This window comes from Lissotriton helveticus, chromosome 6, assembly GCF_964261635.1.
Source record: "Lissotriton helveticus chromosome 6, aLisHel1.1, whole genome shotgun sequence".
NCBI classification, from domain to species: Eukaryota; Metazoa; Chordata; class Amphibia; order Caudata; family Salamandridae; genus Lissotriton; species Lissotriton helveticus.
In genome coordinates this window covers 2,125,901,458-2,125,917,743 of record NC_136067.1, presented here as the reverse complement: position 1 = coordinate 2,125,917,743, position 16,286 = coordinate 2,125,901,458, and the positions used below count along the sequence as shown (strand labels likewise).

Below are 16,286 nucleotides of genomic sequence, written 5' to 3'. Positions count from 1 at the left end.
AGCTCTGTTAGATGCAATACATTTACCGACCTCCATTGCTATTATGAAATGCAAAGCACATACGAAAGTTACTGACATTATTTCCCAGGGTAATGATCTAGCAGATCGCACAGCTAAGCTTACAGCACAGACTCTAGACATTCAAGTTAATCCGACACAGACACATACTCCAGATCCGACTACATGTATGACAGTTAAGGACCCCACCCAGGATGTCATAGATATCCAGTTACATGCTACTCCCGATGAAATGAGGAAATGGTCCGAACAAGGAGGGGTCCAGACAGATCAAGGATGGGTGACGAAGGGAAGAACCACATGGTTTCTCCCCGACTCTATGGTTCAAGTCATCATTAATACCGCACATAGTCCAGCACACTTAGGAGAAAAAGCAATGTTAGACAGTATCCAGAACATTTGGTTCAACAAGCATTTACGAGCTGCAGCCAAGCAGAAAGTCCGTACCTGTATGATATGTTGTCAGTTTAATCCAGGGAAAAGTGTCCCGGTGGAACAAGGGGGATTCCAGCCTCCTGACCACCCTTTTGAGGTCCTCCAGATGGATTATATTCAGATGGAGCGATGTCGAGGTTTCAAGTATGTTCTTGTAGTTGTATGCGCTTTGTCCAGATGGACAGAAGCATATCCAGTCCCAGATTACACAGCCGCGACCACTGCCAAGCAGTTGGTTCGTGAGTTTTTCCCTCGATATGGACTCCCTAGAGTCGTATATTCTGATAACGGTCAGCCATTCTCATCTGAACTGATGAAGCACGTTTCCCTGTTGTTAGGGTACCAGTGGAAGTTTCATTGTGTACGCCATCCTGAAGCAGCTGGTCTAGTCGAGAGACATAATCAGACTCTGAAAATTCGAATTGCCAAAATATGTAAAGAGAAAGGTGTGGACTGGCTAGTAGCTCTGCCAGTTGCTTTGTTTTATATGCGCATGGTCGCACATTCCAGATCAGGTCTGTCCCCGTATGAGGTCGTATTCGGCCGCCCCCCTAACATGTGGGGTACTCCTAGACCCCGAAGTATTACTGATGTTTCATGTAATATGCTGACAGATTACCTAGCTTCCTTGATGTCTGCCCTCAACTCATGTCGTTCACAGGTTGCCGCCGCATTTCCAGACAATACCGAGGTGGCCCCGCATGAAATCGTTCCAGGTTCGATGGTGCTCGTACGTAACTTCGACAGATCAAGCCCACTGGAGCCACGTTGGAAGGAGCCCCGTCAGGTCCTCCTCACCACCCGTACAGCCGTGAAATTGGAAGGACGCCGCGGCTGGGTGCATCTTTCGCACGTCAAGAAATTCTACGGATTAAAGCCGGTCTCTAAGAACATTTCCCAGGATATCAAGACTTGTCAAAACATTGTTCCTAAGGACTGTCCCGCAAATGACATTGATACAATTTCTCAGTATTTTGACTTCCTGCACCAGTTACGCATTTTACCTGTGTTTTCCAGTTCCCCATGTAAATAAGCATTCTAATGTTACAGTAGAACACACGTTTAGTGATCTGCCTCCTCATGAATATTCATACCGCCTCGCGATGCGTAACAATACATTTATCCGTATGTTGCATTATTCACACCAGACCAGCAATGCCACTAATTGTTGGGTGTGTGGTCGACTCCCCCCTTTCCAGACGTCAAAGGGAGTTCTGCCACTCTTTCCTTATCCGTTTTCACATAATGGTTCGTGTGGGGCATGGTCCACGTTAACGTCATCCTCAACAGATAGGTCTTTTCTTAACAGCACATGTTTCCCAGACAAGCAAGGTCTCCCCCACAGAACAGGTTTAGATCTAGAAAATGAAGTGTACAATTTAGGTAACTATTCGTCGAATTTTATGGTCCTGAATGTTCAGTCTGATACTACTCCAGATTCACCTGCTATTTCAGTATTACCAGTCAAAGGTGAATTATGTGTCCGTAGTTATGGTTCCGTACATGTAGGACATAGTGATTGTACTACTATTATCAAGTATAGTGACAGTGGGAAATCTATTTTCAAAGCTTCACGTCATTCTTATTTCGTTTGTGGTCAAACTGCATATGTTCGTCTGCCCCTCGATTGGGAGGGAACCTGTTACATTGCCTTCCTACTGCCACCTGTTTTTCTAGCCCCACCTGACTACCATAGGAATTCCTACCTAGTACATACTAGACACAAGAGAAACCTCCCGATTGTCGATTATACTGAAACTGCTGCAGAGCAATTCATTGATATTGATAAAGGTGTTTTCCCTTATTTAGGCACAGTTGTAAATAGTAAGCTAATTCGTAGGTTAACAAGAACCCTTGAAGCTGTAGTAGATGAGACTGCCTCCGCTCTAGGTAACTTAACCGAAGAGCAATCCTTTATGAGAATTGTTGTGCTCCAGAATCGTCTCGTCCTTGACGTCATACTGGCCGATAGGGGCGGGGCCTGTAGAGTCATCGGATCTAGTTGCTGCATTTTCATTCCAAATAACGCGCCGTCTGTTTATTCAGCTATAACCAGACTTCACAAAATTGCCCATCTGTTACACCAAGATCCAGGCACCTGGACATGGTCCGGTTGGTTCTGGAATATAATTTCTGCATGGGGATGGAAAGTCCTGTCCTTTCTAGGTATCGCAGTAGCGATCATATTCAGCTGCTGCCTCTGTATACAATGTGGCCCTGCGATTTGCGGCATGTGTGCTACCTCTTGTATTCCTAGTCCCAAGCCCCGTTCTAAATCCCGTTCCAAGACAATTCGAGATGAACAAATGGTACTGTATGAAATGATAGATGGTATCATGAATATTGATGTTTCCTGATGGAAACGTAGTGAAAAGGAGGGAATGTGGAAAAGTAAATTTTGTCATGTTCTATGTCCCTACGAGTCATCCATCATATGTAATGTGTGCATGACCAATATGCATATGTTATTCCCCATGTCCGATTCAAGACGCAATTATAGTTGTGTCCACCTCTGGTATGTCATTTCCCAGTCCTCATGAATAATATGAGTGTCAGGCCTATGTAAAGTTATGTTGCCACGTTTCTCAGTGTGCACGTTATTTCATTATAAAGTCCCCGTTTCCAGGCCTCAAAAGGGCCCGGACATCAGATTCAGCTCCTGTCTCCTGAACCCTCGCTGAGGAGCGATCCAGCCCCCACCTGTATCCTCAACCTTTCACTTACTTCCTGCCTCGCAGTGCCCGGTGCAGCTTGGCTCTGCCTCTGAGTCTGCCAAGACTATGTTATGATTCCAGCTATCAGTTTAGTCCTCCTTCTCTGCATTCCTAAGCTACTGAACTGCATCAATAGTTTCCGTCATTGTCTAGCCTATTCGGCTCCATGTAAGAGAAATACTGGATTTAATGGTCATTTAATATTCTTCATCACGCACTACATGTAGAATAAATGTATGCTCTAGCCTTAGAGTCTGCTAGCTTCTCCCCTCATGACTTCTAGTTTATATCAACATGTTCCCTAAACATCAGATACTAGATAGGGTTTAGGTACATGTCGCTCCGACCCTCCAGACTTTAGTCTCTGCTCCTAGCACAGAGTTCATAGCCCCCAGCTTCTCCTAGTAACACGTCATTGCCAAGTTTGCGCGAACCACCAGGTTAGAGGTCCCGGCTCCTTAGGTAGCCCCCTCCAATGTTTCCGCCCATTCATGACATATTCTATTACGTTTGCATCACATGTCTGCGTTACACCCTCTTTGGCTCTTATCTTTCGCGACTGCTACGCGTCATGCCTACTGCTCCACCCACTGTTACGCCCATTGCAATGTAATGCTATGTGTTTGCGTTATGTATATATGCTCATGTAATGTTATTAAATGTTAGAGCTAGCTATCCCCGATCCTGTCCCCGGCAGCTGCCGGGCCACGCTAGTCCTTGTCATTCTGTTCCTATGCAGGTTATCCTGTCCCTGTCCTTTATGCTGTAATAAACCTGCAAAACTCCCACTACCTCGAATCTTGACTCTTATTTTATTGAGCTATCTGTTATTCATTCATTCATTCAAAAATAGATCCGGTATTATTTATTTATATACCACAATGTCTGGTCTAATTTTACCGCTGAGCCAATCTGCCTCCACCTCCTTGCGTTACTCTGTGGCTCCGGCTGCTATCAACAGATATACATGCGGCGGCGTCTGGCAGTTGGTAGTTGTTTATAATTAATTCTGGGGTTTGCACAGACGCTTGCTCGCTGCTTTCAGTTACCTCCACTGGTCCTGCCCTTGTCCCCCTGGGTGGAGGAAAGGCTGGGGAGCCCAGTTGGAGTGTTAGGGCTGCAGGAGATAGCAGGGGACCCCTCCTTGCGCTTCTTACACTCAGCACACACTGCTGTCCAATGTCCGCTATCTACCGCTGTCTGCCTTCTCTCAGACCCTAGTGGCCCCTTCTTGCCCCTGAAGGTGATGGCCGGGAAGCACTAGGAGATGGCAAGCGACTCTCTTGTGGGGTGTGGTGGGGCGGAACTGATAGTGGCTAATGGAGTGGGTTCAGTGTTGGGGACCTGGTCTGTGAACTATGCCCCCTTTCTGACCTCCTTTCTGCCCACCGCAGGCCACAAGCCACACTGCCCCCCCTACACCTCTCTTCCACACTCCTATGGCGTCCTATGGCGTCCTTCGGCATTGACCGCACCAAGCCTCAGTTCAGGGCACACCTCACCTCACCTCTGGAACCTCTCTCACCACCGTCACCTGCAGCGCAGAGCTGGACAGGGCAGCGGATAGGCGGTGCTTGCGGATGACGGTCCGGTCCCGAATGGCAGCCGCAATTATAACTGCAGCGGCTTCTCCCAGCCTCTCCCCGGGCCTCAGATCACAGATCGCAGGCTGGATTTCTGCCGCAACCGGTCGTATTGGCACTGGTAATCGAGGGGCAGACACACTCTGGGCTCCGTGGTAACTTGTGCCCCGCAGCCGGCTTCGTCTCCTGCCTTGCTGTTGCTGCTGTTGCTGTTGCGCTGCATTTGGGGCTGTGTTGGGCGTATGTGTGAGTGTTGATGCTCGCCCGCTCAGCTCAGCTCCTACAGCGCTCCTGCTTACCTCGCTTCTGCCCGTCGTTGGCATGCCCCCACTTGTGTGGAGGTCGCACGGGGCAGGGGGCAGCGAGCTGGGGGCTAAGAGTCGGGGGGGTTGCCAAGCCGAGAGCAGCCAGCAGGCAGCAGGCAGCAGCCAGCAGCCAGCAGCCAGCATCTCCCTCGCGGTTTCCTCACACGCCCAGACAAACAGCGTGAAGACACGGAACTGGAATTGCTCAACATACTCTTACCCAACTGGACCACCCTCACTTCTGACAACACCCTCAGGATCATGAAGAGCATGAACTCTGGGACCCTCAAGGATCCCTCCCATCACCACATCTTCAACAGAGCCAACACCTCCATCGCACTCTAACTCTGCCAAACCATCAACTGCTCCATCGAGTCCGCCACCTTCCCTGAAGACTGGAAGCATGTAGAGGTCAACCCCCTGCTGAAGAAACCCTTTGCCGACCCGGCGGAACTCAAGAACTACAGACCTATCGCTTTGCTCCCCTTCCCAGCTAAAGTCATCGAGAAAGCCATCAACTCCCAATTCTCTGAGTTCGAGACGAACCACATCCTAAACCCCTCCCAATCGGGCTTCAGAAGCAACCACAGAACTGAGTCCGCTCTCGTCGCCGATACAGACAACATCTGCACCTCAAACTAGTCAAAACTGCTGCCCTCATCCCCCTGGACTTCTCGTCCGCCTTCAACACCATCTCCCATCAAACTTCTGTACAAAACTCCACGACTGCGGAATCCACAACAAAGCCCTAAAATGGATCCGCTCCATCATCACCGATCAAACACAGAGTCAACATCCACCTTTCAATTCAGAACCCACATAAATCATCTTCCCTGAGCCCCAACCTCTTAAACATCTACATGGCCCCGTTTGCAGCCATTGTCAGATGCTACGGACTCAACATCGTCTCCTACACCAATAACACCCAGCTGATTCTCTCTCTCACTGAAGTACCCACAACCGCCAAGAGCAATTTCCACAACAGGATGAAAGCTGTCGCCACCTGGATGGCGAGCTACCACAAGCTTTACTCAGACAAGACCGAAGTCCTCATCCTGAGCTCCACCTACTCTATGCCTGGGATGACTCCTTGTGGCCCGCAGCGCTCAGTAAGCCCCCTACATCCATGGACCACGCACAAAACCTCTGCATAATCCTAGACTTCTTGCTCTCAAATTAACTGTTAAATCAATGCTTTGTCGTCCTACTGCTTCCACACGCTCCACCTGCTTCACATGATCTTCAAGTGGATCCCCGCTGAGTCCAGGACAATAGTCATCCACACGCTTGTCAGCAGCAGTCGACTATGGCAATTCACCCTACGCAAGTACCACCCAGATACTCCAAAAGAAACTTCATAACATCCAGAACCCCTCAGCCAAACTCATCCTGAACATCCCACTCAGAACAACTACCGGTGGGAGATCCTTCTCCCACCCCGCCACCAAGACATGGAACACCCTCCCACTGAGCCTACGACAGACCCAAGACCTGCTGACCTTCAGGAGGATACTCAAGACCTGGCTGTTCGATCAGTAGCGCCCCCCCTCCCCAGCGCCTTGAGACCCTCGTGGGTATGTAGTGCGCTTTACAAATGATTGATTGATTGACTCAGCAACCACATTACTGGTCACCTGAGAGACCTGCACTGGCTAACTATCAACAAAAGAATCACCTTCAAGCTCCTCTCGCATCCCTATAAACCCTCTGCAATGCTGGACGTGCATTCTTCAACCAACGCCTCTTCTTCTACACTCCCACCAGACTTCTTTGCTCCAACCAACTATCTCTGGCCACCATCCCACAGATCCGCAAGATCACAGCTGGAGGAAGATCCTTCTCTTACCTCGCTACAAAGACCTAGAACTTCCTGCCTCTTCATGTCTTCAACACCATCGCTGCCGCAATTCAGGAATGACATCAAGACCTGGTTCTTCGGCTGAACCCTGAACCGCAGATCCACATCCCCTCAGCTTTCCCCTCTCCCTCCCAGAGTGCCCTGAGACTCTAATGGGTGAGTAGCCGCGCTCTATAAGAACACCGATTGATTGATGGCTGCTCCCATATGCCAACATTGATATGCAATGCAGCAGTGCCAGAATGTTGCCGTTAATGCCCTGCCAAGAGTTTCCTCTAGTATGCCAATATGATTATTTTACCATGGGTGCTCATTATGCCAGAACATACTGGCAGATTTTTTGTTACAGGCCAACAGCAGACTCTCAGACATAACACCACAGTCTTACTTATATTAATTCACTCACACTATAACTCATCCATCCATTCTCACTCAATTGCACGTACACAATAATTCTCACTCATTCACCTGCACTCATTCTTACTCTCACTCACATATTCTCCTTCTTACTCATTCTCAATCACTCACACTCATTCTCAATCACTGTTATTCATTCTCACTCACACTGTCCAACGCTCCCTCATGCAAGTTCTCACTCACTCACACTTTCACCCACACATTATCTGTCTCTGACTCACTCATACTTACAGCCACTGAAATTCACTCACTTACTCACTATATGTTACTGACTCACTCACTTTTGCTCACACACAAAACACACACATATGCCCTCTCACGCAAACACTCTAAATCGTAAGCACACACCCCACATACATTTAAGACCACTGCGACCCTTAATTAACATCCATACTCAAGTGGTCTAGTACAGTAGAAGCAATAGGCCAGCATCTCAAGACCTGTGGTCGATTTGCACGCACAGATTGCGCTCGTTAGTTTTCGGATGGGCTCTGTAGCAGAGTCGCCTGCATTTTGTGAATTCCTGCACTATATAGGTGTAAAAACAGAGTAAGCCAAGCCTGACATCTACAGTGACCTGTAAAAGTATAAACTAAACATGAATACTTGCACTATTTTAAATGCCAAGCAAAAATTAATGCGTACACTACTTTATTCAAAATTGAGGTGGTTAAAGGCAGATAGATTGATCTCTGAATAGACTACAGACTTTAAACTACTCAAGAGAAAAGTAATGACAAGAGCAGAAAATAAGAAAAAAAACTGAAATGTGAACTGCCATTTCAAACTTACCCTTTTAACTTCCTCTTCTTTCGTACATTTTAACCAAAAGTGGAAAACTCGAAAGTCTTTGCAATAAAGAATCCGTTTCTCCGGATATTTTCTTACTTGTCCGGACAAAAGGGATTTCTTTTTTTCATCATAAACTAGCACATAAAGAGAAAGCTCAAGTAAGCTTATGTCACACAGATAACATTTTCATTGAACATCAGTCTGTATGTACTTCTCAAAGTTGTAAGTGCTCAGGTGATGTGATACAATTATTTCTAAACCTCTAGGATATATTTGTGAAAGAATATTAGGTAAGCTGTAAAGTAAACAATAAATACAGGAATTTTCAGAGGCAAGTCTGGTTGAAAAGAAAATTCAACATAAAGCACCAAAGCAAATGATTAAAACAAAGGAATTGCGCAACGAGTGAAAAGAACCAATTCCCCACATGTCAATGCAGTGATCTATCTCATGTTGTTGGAACCCATCTGAGAAATAAGCTGAGATGGAACAAGTAGCATGCAGGTTTGCTCATTATTTAGCAGAACTCTGGTGCTGGCAGCTGGCGCTGTACTAGGTACTAACAAGGAATCACCCAGCTTCAGAGCTCGAGTGGGTCATAAACTGAGAGATGGGTCATGTTTCGGCCCACTAATCACCTCTATCACTCCTTTTGTCACAAAAAGGATGTCCATTAAACTTGGAGGGAGACAATATTCAGTGCAGGCTTCATGTATGCAACACCTCATCCTGCTCCCAAGTAGCAAGTGAAAAGATTGCAGAAATATGACCTTCAGTAAAGAAGATGCTGACAAACCAAAACTGAGAAAATATCTTGTTTAGAAAAGATAGAAAGGAGGCTATTAAAAGTAAACGTATATTAAAATGTAAAAGGATAAAGCCACTGATTAGGAGCAACAACTTGTAAGAATCCTCTTCTATAAATCGATGTAGTGAGGTGTCGGCGGGGGGGTCCCCCAGGTGGACAATCTGGGTCAGCATAACACGGATGTACCTTGCAACTAGAATATATACTTCAAATGTGAAAAGGTACTACACCTTTGCGGTTTTTGGTGTTTTTAGGCGTTATGGGTGTAGTACGTTTTTAGGGTTCAGGGATAGGTGGTGCTAAAGATTCAAACATGGGTAATGTAAGGGACAGCAAGGCTTTTTTAAGGTACAGGGCTCTGAAGTGCTAATGGGTAGTAAGGAGGATTTAGGGGTGAGTTCCGGCTAGTGCTAAGGTGTACTAAGTAGTTTTAGGGTTAGGAGGAGGGTAGTGCTAAGGGATAGTGGGGGCTTTTAGGGTTCAGACATGGTTAAGGGATAATAATGAGATTTAGGGCTCAGGGATGGATAGTGCTTTTTAAAAAATCTCCCTTGAGCGGATGGGGTGAGTAGCTGTGGGTGATGGACCTGCTCTTAGTAAGTAGAGACATGCAAAGACAGTGGGTGGCATTGCCAGCACCTCGAAAACAACTTTTTACAACTATCCTGAAACACATCTCTCGAGAAACACTGCACTGCTGCACCAACAATGGTGAAAACTAAAGACATTAGCTGAAGTGTTACCATGCACTGCTTTTACCTTAACGCAGCTGAGCGAAACGGAGTGCTAGTACGTCCGGCAGTGTGCTCCCGTTCACCTTTCTTTTTAAAAATGGTACTTTCACAAATAAAGTATTTAAAAGTGACACTTGATTACATGTCTAAAATGTATTTAGCTGCATTTTCCACAATTTCAGAAAAACAAGGTTCTCGAAATGTTTTCTTCATTTCAGTCTTGTAGAGGGGAAATCGCCAGTTGTCTTTTACTATGATCCTTTCCCATGGAATTGTCTCCTACCAGGGCCAAAAGCTGGCTTGCCCCTGAATTGTAGGGAAACTCTGACTTGGTGGCAGAATAGCAGATGGTTGTGGACATTGCGGTGAAAGCTACACCATGCCGATGTACTTGTTATACCCAACGGTCCCATGTAGTTATCTTTGTATAAAATTAAAAAAGCCATTTGCTTTGCTGATGGTATTGTATGGCAAAGCAAATGGCTTTCACTTAATGAAAGGCGAGACCTATTGCATTTTCAATGCTTGTTTTGAATTTCAATCACTCCAAGAAAGGGGAAGATCAATGCAAATGACCTGTAAAGGACCCCAGGGAAGGTGGCTGATGTCAAAGCACGGTTTGAGAACAGTGAAGCTGGAGGTGCGCAAACTACGAGCGCGTCTGTTCTTTCCGCGACTGTGGCCTCACTGCGCTTGATAAAGGGCCACTGGTGTGAGAGTTGTTTATGGGATGCTAAATGTACATAGCGATTTTATAGGTATTTCGAAAGCTCAACAATTACCCGGAGGTGTCTAGGCGCTAAACCGCAGTACAGAGTTGTTTTACATTCTTTTTAAACTCACAATACCTCCAAATATGTTTGATTTTGAATATCTCTCCCTCTAGCTTCCTTATCTTAAATCCATGCCGAGCACACCCCGCCAATAAGCCTCATACAGGGCCTGACATGTCTGCGATTGCTGAATGTCTCGGATCGCAATTGATCATGGAAACCGTCTTGTTCAAAGTGATTCTTCCTTTATGTTCTGACAAAATAATCTGAGGATTTGTTTGGAATTCATTGCAGTGGGCAAACATAGAGCGCAGCTGCAGCCTTGATTCTGGGGTGAAATCCTGAAATCTTTCGGGAACTATGTGCCATACATGTTGTTACATTACTGCAGCTGTTTTTATGCATAGTGCTAGTTTGTTCTTTTTATTCCGTTTTTATTCACAATAGCGTTAAAACTTTTGGCGTGAGCCGGGAGCTAGGGAGGACATACTGATTTTATCGTGTCTTAGCTGATATTGTGTGTTACTGTGTTTTTACCGGGTCCTGTGCGCTGCTCCCTTTTAACGGAGGTAGTTTACTAACTTACCCCCAATTTCATACATTTCCGATTCAGTGGCGGGAGGGGCAGGCTGATCTACGAGTTTCTGTGCCCTTAGCCTGGTACGAGGTCGGAGACAAGAAGGGGGGAACTGCGACCGGACGGCCGCCATCTTCATCTTGTGGTGGACCAAGGCCAAGCAGTCTAGTCTTTCTCCTCCCCTGCTGCATAAAGGTTGTGATGACGCGACCGCGATGAAGGCGCGCCAAAGGCAAGCCCGTCTGCGCCCGTCCGCGCCTGTCCCGTGCCTAGCGGCACGAACCCTGCCGGTTACATTAGGGGGGGAACTACATAGGGTGATATATAGCGCAGATACACTGAAAAACTTGATTGGGCCAGGGGGAAAACCCAACTGCATAGTCCTAAATCTGGATAAGGACCAATCATCAAGCCCGCGTGCCTGTTCAGGTTGCATGAGTGCGATCCCAGCCGTACTAATGTCCCCCATTAAGGCCTTATCCAGAACATATCGAGGTAAATATAAAGCAGAGGGATGTAACTTTGACTGCCTCCTTTTGAATGCTAGGTCGCTGGTAAAGCACAGCCTGGAGTGCGCGATGTTAATACAGGAAGAAAATATCAAAATCGCTTTTGTGACCGAATCATGGACGGATGCGGCCTCAGGCCCGGACTTAGTTAATCCCACTCCCCCTGGTTACCTTAGTTTTACGAGTGATCGGCCACTGAGAAAAGGTGGGGATTTGGCAGTTATATATCATAACTCCCTTAACGCCTTCTTTCACCCTTTAACTGTGGATGGATGTGAAGCGGTAGCATTTAACACAAGGATCCTCCCTATCCCCGACATTGTTCACTGTCGCAAACATCTAACGTGCAATTTCACATGTACGCAGACGATACCCAACTCTACCTGAAAATAAACACCCCTGAAGACATCAAACTACTCAACACAACGCTTAGGAACACACAGACATGGCTGGCAGGGAACCATCTCAAACTTAACGCTCTAAAAACGGAATTCCTCCTAATAGCTCCATCCGCCAAAGTCCCCATCATTCAGGATTGGCTTAAACATCTTACTGCATTCAACGTTCAACCAACCATCGTGGACTCAGCTAAATCATTAGGCATAACCCTCTACTGCAATCTCAATATGCAGCAACATATCAGTAATGCAACTAAGGGAGCTAATTTCCAAATCAATACTCTGAGGAAGCTGAAACCCTTCCTGCCAGCCAATGACTTCAGGACCGCAGTCCAAGCTCTAGTTATCCCGCGAGTAGATTATGGAAGTGTCGCCCTCTGTGGCCTCCCCATATCGACAGCCGCACCCCTAAGGGCCTCTATTAATGCTGCCGCGAGACTCATCACTGGCTCAAACAAACGCTCACACATCTCTTCTGGCTTAAGATCCTTGAACTGGCTGCCATACGAAGCTAGAATACACCTGAAAATTGCGTGCATGAAGCATAAGGCTTTACATCACAACTCGCCCAGTTACCTCGCTCAGAAATTGACAATCTCGGGTGGCTCTAGAGCCACAAGAAGCGCAGAAAATCTACTACTGAAACCACAAAGATTCCACAAGAAAAAAAACATATAAACGATCCTACTCAGGGATGGCGCCCAGGATCTGAAATGCTCTCCCTCCAGAAACTAGACTTATCTCATCCACGGCATCCTTCAAAAAAGAAGTAAAATCGATCCTCTTGGCTAAATTCACATGAATATAGGCTAAGGGAATCTTGAGACTCACTATTTTTCCTTTTATGGCAACGATCAGCCAGACCACCCAGGCACCGTGTTGCCTTGCCTTGACTATATGGGTAATCATTGGTTTTGCTCATCTATGCACAAAAATGCTTTGTTAATGATGCTTTTGTCTTTATAACCCATATGCATCTTTGCACAAAATGCTTTGTTAATGATTCTTTGTCTTTATAACCCATATGCATCTTTGCACAAAATGCTTTGTTAATGATGCTTTTGTCTTTATAACCCATATGCATCTTTGCACAAAATGCTTTGTTAATGATGCTTTTGTCTTTATAACCCATATGCATCTTTGCACAAAAATGCTTTGTTAATGATGCTTTTGTCTTTATAACCCATATGCATCTTTGCACAAAATGCTTTGTTAATGATTCTTTGTCTTTATAACCCATATGCATCTTTGCACAAAATGCTTTGTTAAGATTCTTTGTCTTTATAACCCATATGCATCTTTGCACAAAATGCTTTGTTAATGATTCTTTGTCTTTATAACCCATATGCATCTTTGCACAAAATGCTTTGTTAATGATACTTTTGTCTTTATAACCCATATGCATCTTTGCACAAAATGCTTTGTTAAGATTCTTTGTCTTTATAACCCATATGCATCTTTGCACAAAATGCTTTGTTAATGATACTTTTGTCTTTATAACCCATATGCATCTTTGCACAAAATGCTTTGTTAATGATGCTTTTGTCTTTATAACCCATATGCATCTTTGCACAAAATGCTTTGTTAATGATACTTTTGTCTTTATAACCCATATGCATCTTTGCACAAAATGCTTTGTTAATGATGCTTTTGTCTTTATAACCCATATGCATCTTTGCACAAAATGCTTTGTTAATGATGCTTTTGTCTTTATAACCCATATGCATCTTTGCACAAAATGCTTTGTTAATGATGCTTTTGTCTTTATAACCCATATGCATCTTTGCACAAAATGCTTTGTTAATGATTCTTTGTCTTTATAACCCATATGCATCTTTGCACAAAATGCTTTGTTAATGATGCTTTTGTCTTTATAACCCATATGCATCTTTGCACAAAATGCTTTGTTAATGATTCTTTGTCTTTATAACCCATATTCATCTTTGCACAAAATGCTTTGTTAATGATTCTTTGTCTTTATAACCCATATTCATCTTTGCACAAAATGCTTTGTTAATGATGCTTTTGTCTTTATAACCCATATGCATCTTTGCACAAAATGCTTTGTTAATGATTCTTTGTCGTTATACCCCCATGTGTGTAAAGCGCTCTGATATCCGGGAGTATTTTGTTCGCAGTCTATAAAACTTTCTAAATAAATAAATGTCAGTAAGACCCAGCGTTTGAGCAAAATCGGCCAACTGCTTAGTCCGTCGGGGAAATGGTCTTTGGGGGTGCCTGTCCAATGTCTCGTCCATCACCATATTGAAGTCACCTCCTAATATAAGAGTACCCTGGGGGATATCTACAAGAATCTTGCCCAGGTCTTGCAGTGCAACTCTACCAAGTGAAGGTGGGAGATATATTGATACTAAATTAAGTGGTCTGCCCTCCCACATCGCCTCCAACACAGCAAATCTACCTTGCGGGTCACTCCATACCCGGGTGGGTGTAAGGGCAAGAGTTTTACGTATGAGTAAACCCGTGCCTCTGGAGCCTGACGTGAATCCTGCGTGGACTAGAAGTGTGTGTCCTCATCTGTTAAGAGCCTTGCAACTATTACCTACTAAGTGCGTTTCTTGGAGCAGCACTAGATATGGAAGTTGCTGTTTGAGGTACTGTAAAACTATTCCCCTTTTTATCTTACTCCGCAACCCATTAACGTTCCATGTCATTATGGATAGCTTCATAGCTCTTGTGTCTGTAATGCTAGGCAGTGGTTGAGAGTCGAGGGGATAAACAGTGTGGATAAACTTGCTGCAAATAGCCCATCACATTCAAAGTAGTGATCTGATATATCGACACTTACAGGGTTCCGCTCACTCTTCTTTTCAGCATATAGTCAACGTGCGTAGCATAGAATCTGTGTCAGGCGAAGGCTTCTTACTCTGAATTCTCAGCATTAAAATAACCCCCCTCCCTTCCCCCCTGCCAGTGGAATTACAACTTTCCACACCCCAACCAGGCAAAGTGGCTGTTGTTCGCCCCATCTAGTGTAGGGTGCCTGGCTAACCACCACAACCCCTCGCCTTCTTCAATATGATGTATTTTATAGCATAATACAGAACGTAAAGAATAGACTGATCTTTGGTCTAGTAAACTTTGTAAAGAAGACTGGTAACAAATATGCAATATAAACAGAGAAGGTCACTGTGGCATGTTCTCGGCAGGGAAAGTAGCTCCAATTGATGTTCTTAACGGATTCCCAGGAAGTTGAATCATATAGGTCACGGATTACAACTGAGACAGTTCGTATGGGACCCAGTGGAGTCAATAGGGACGAATAGAATCCAGCATGGTGGCTCCGGATCATTCTACAAGGTCGCCTTCCAAGTGATGTTCATGTGACACCAGTGGAGCGCGCTGGTTGTTACGGAGGTTCTTGCTGTTGTTACCCTCCGGTGATCGTCCAACTCTTCTCCACCCGTCAAGCCATTCCCAGACGTCTTCGGAGAGAGGAAGAACCATGATTTCCCCTCGGATTCCACTCGGAGTTTACCCGGGAATAGCATGGAGTATTTAATTTATTTATCTTCCAGGGCTTTTTTGACCGCTGTGAAACTGCGACTCAGAGCTTGAACTTTGACGGTAAAGTACGCGAAGAAGGTGATGCTTGCATTATCCATTTTGAACAGTGGATTGGCACTTGCCGTCTGAATGGTATTGGTGCTCTTTGACCAGCCTTTCACCTTGGCTGTTGGCTCTGGCAGCAGGCATCATGTCACAACTCAACTGTAATAAGTTATTACTGTCTAATTGTGGCCAACTGCAATAAGAAAACAACAGATCTACTCTACTGTAATAATGTATTAGATTCCAGCTGAGACGTCACAGTGGCCCCAGCAGCATACTGTAGAGAATATGAAAGCCAGGTCGCTTGACAGAAAAGTCAATGTCACCTAAATAAAGTGAGACTGGTCATAGCCCTCTCTCTTTCTTCAGTTTTTTTTCCCCTGGAAATTCTTCTTCAATAGCTGATAAGGATGCACTTATTGAAACACCTTTACTTACTGCACTGCTTGAGTTGCTATACGACAACAGGAATATATGTAGGTGTTACCAGACATCATATACACGGTTTTGATCATTAAGCTACATAACATTTTGGCTACAAGTGAAAAACAACTGTTACATTCTCATCTCGTATTTTTCATTAAAAAGGTGCCACAAAACTTTAAAAGAGCACTGAGTGAAAGAAGATGGAATGCATGACCAAGAACTGTAACATAAATAAAATATCCCTACCATATGTAAACAGTATATTGCAAGTCACTGGGAGGTCCATGACTTTATCTTGCAATATCCTTGTAATGTAAACCAGAGGGTAGTTTATACCTTAAATCAGAGGTCTTCAAAGTTTTTAGT

General features: G+C 45.0%; 1 long non-coding RNA gene across 1 annotated transcript in view; it reads right to left on the bottom strand.

Moving 5' to 3' along the window:
* Positions 1-16,286, bottom strand: part of LOC144762098 (uncharacterized) — a 283,904-nt gene that overhangs the window by 265,690 nt on the left and 1,928 nt on the right. The window contains exon 2 of the long non-coding RNA XR_013596047.1: positions 8,123-8,256. This is a non-coding gene — a long non-coding RNA (uncharacterized LOC144762098). The remainder of the gene's footprint in view (positions 1-8,122; positions 8,257-16,286) is intronic.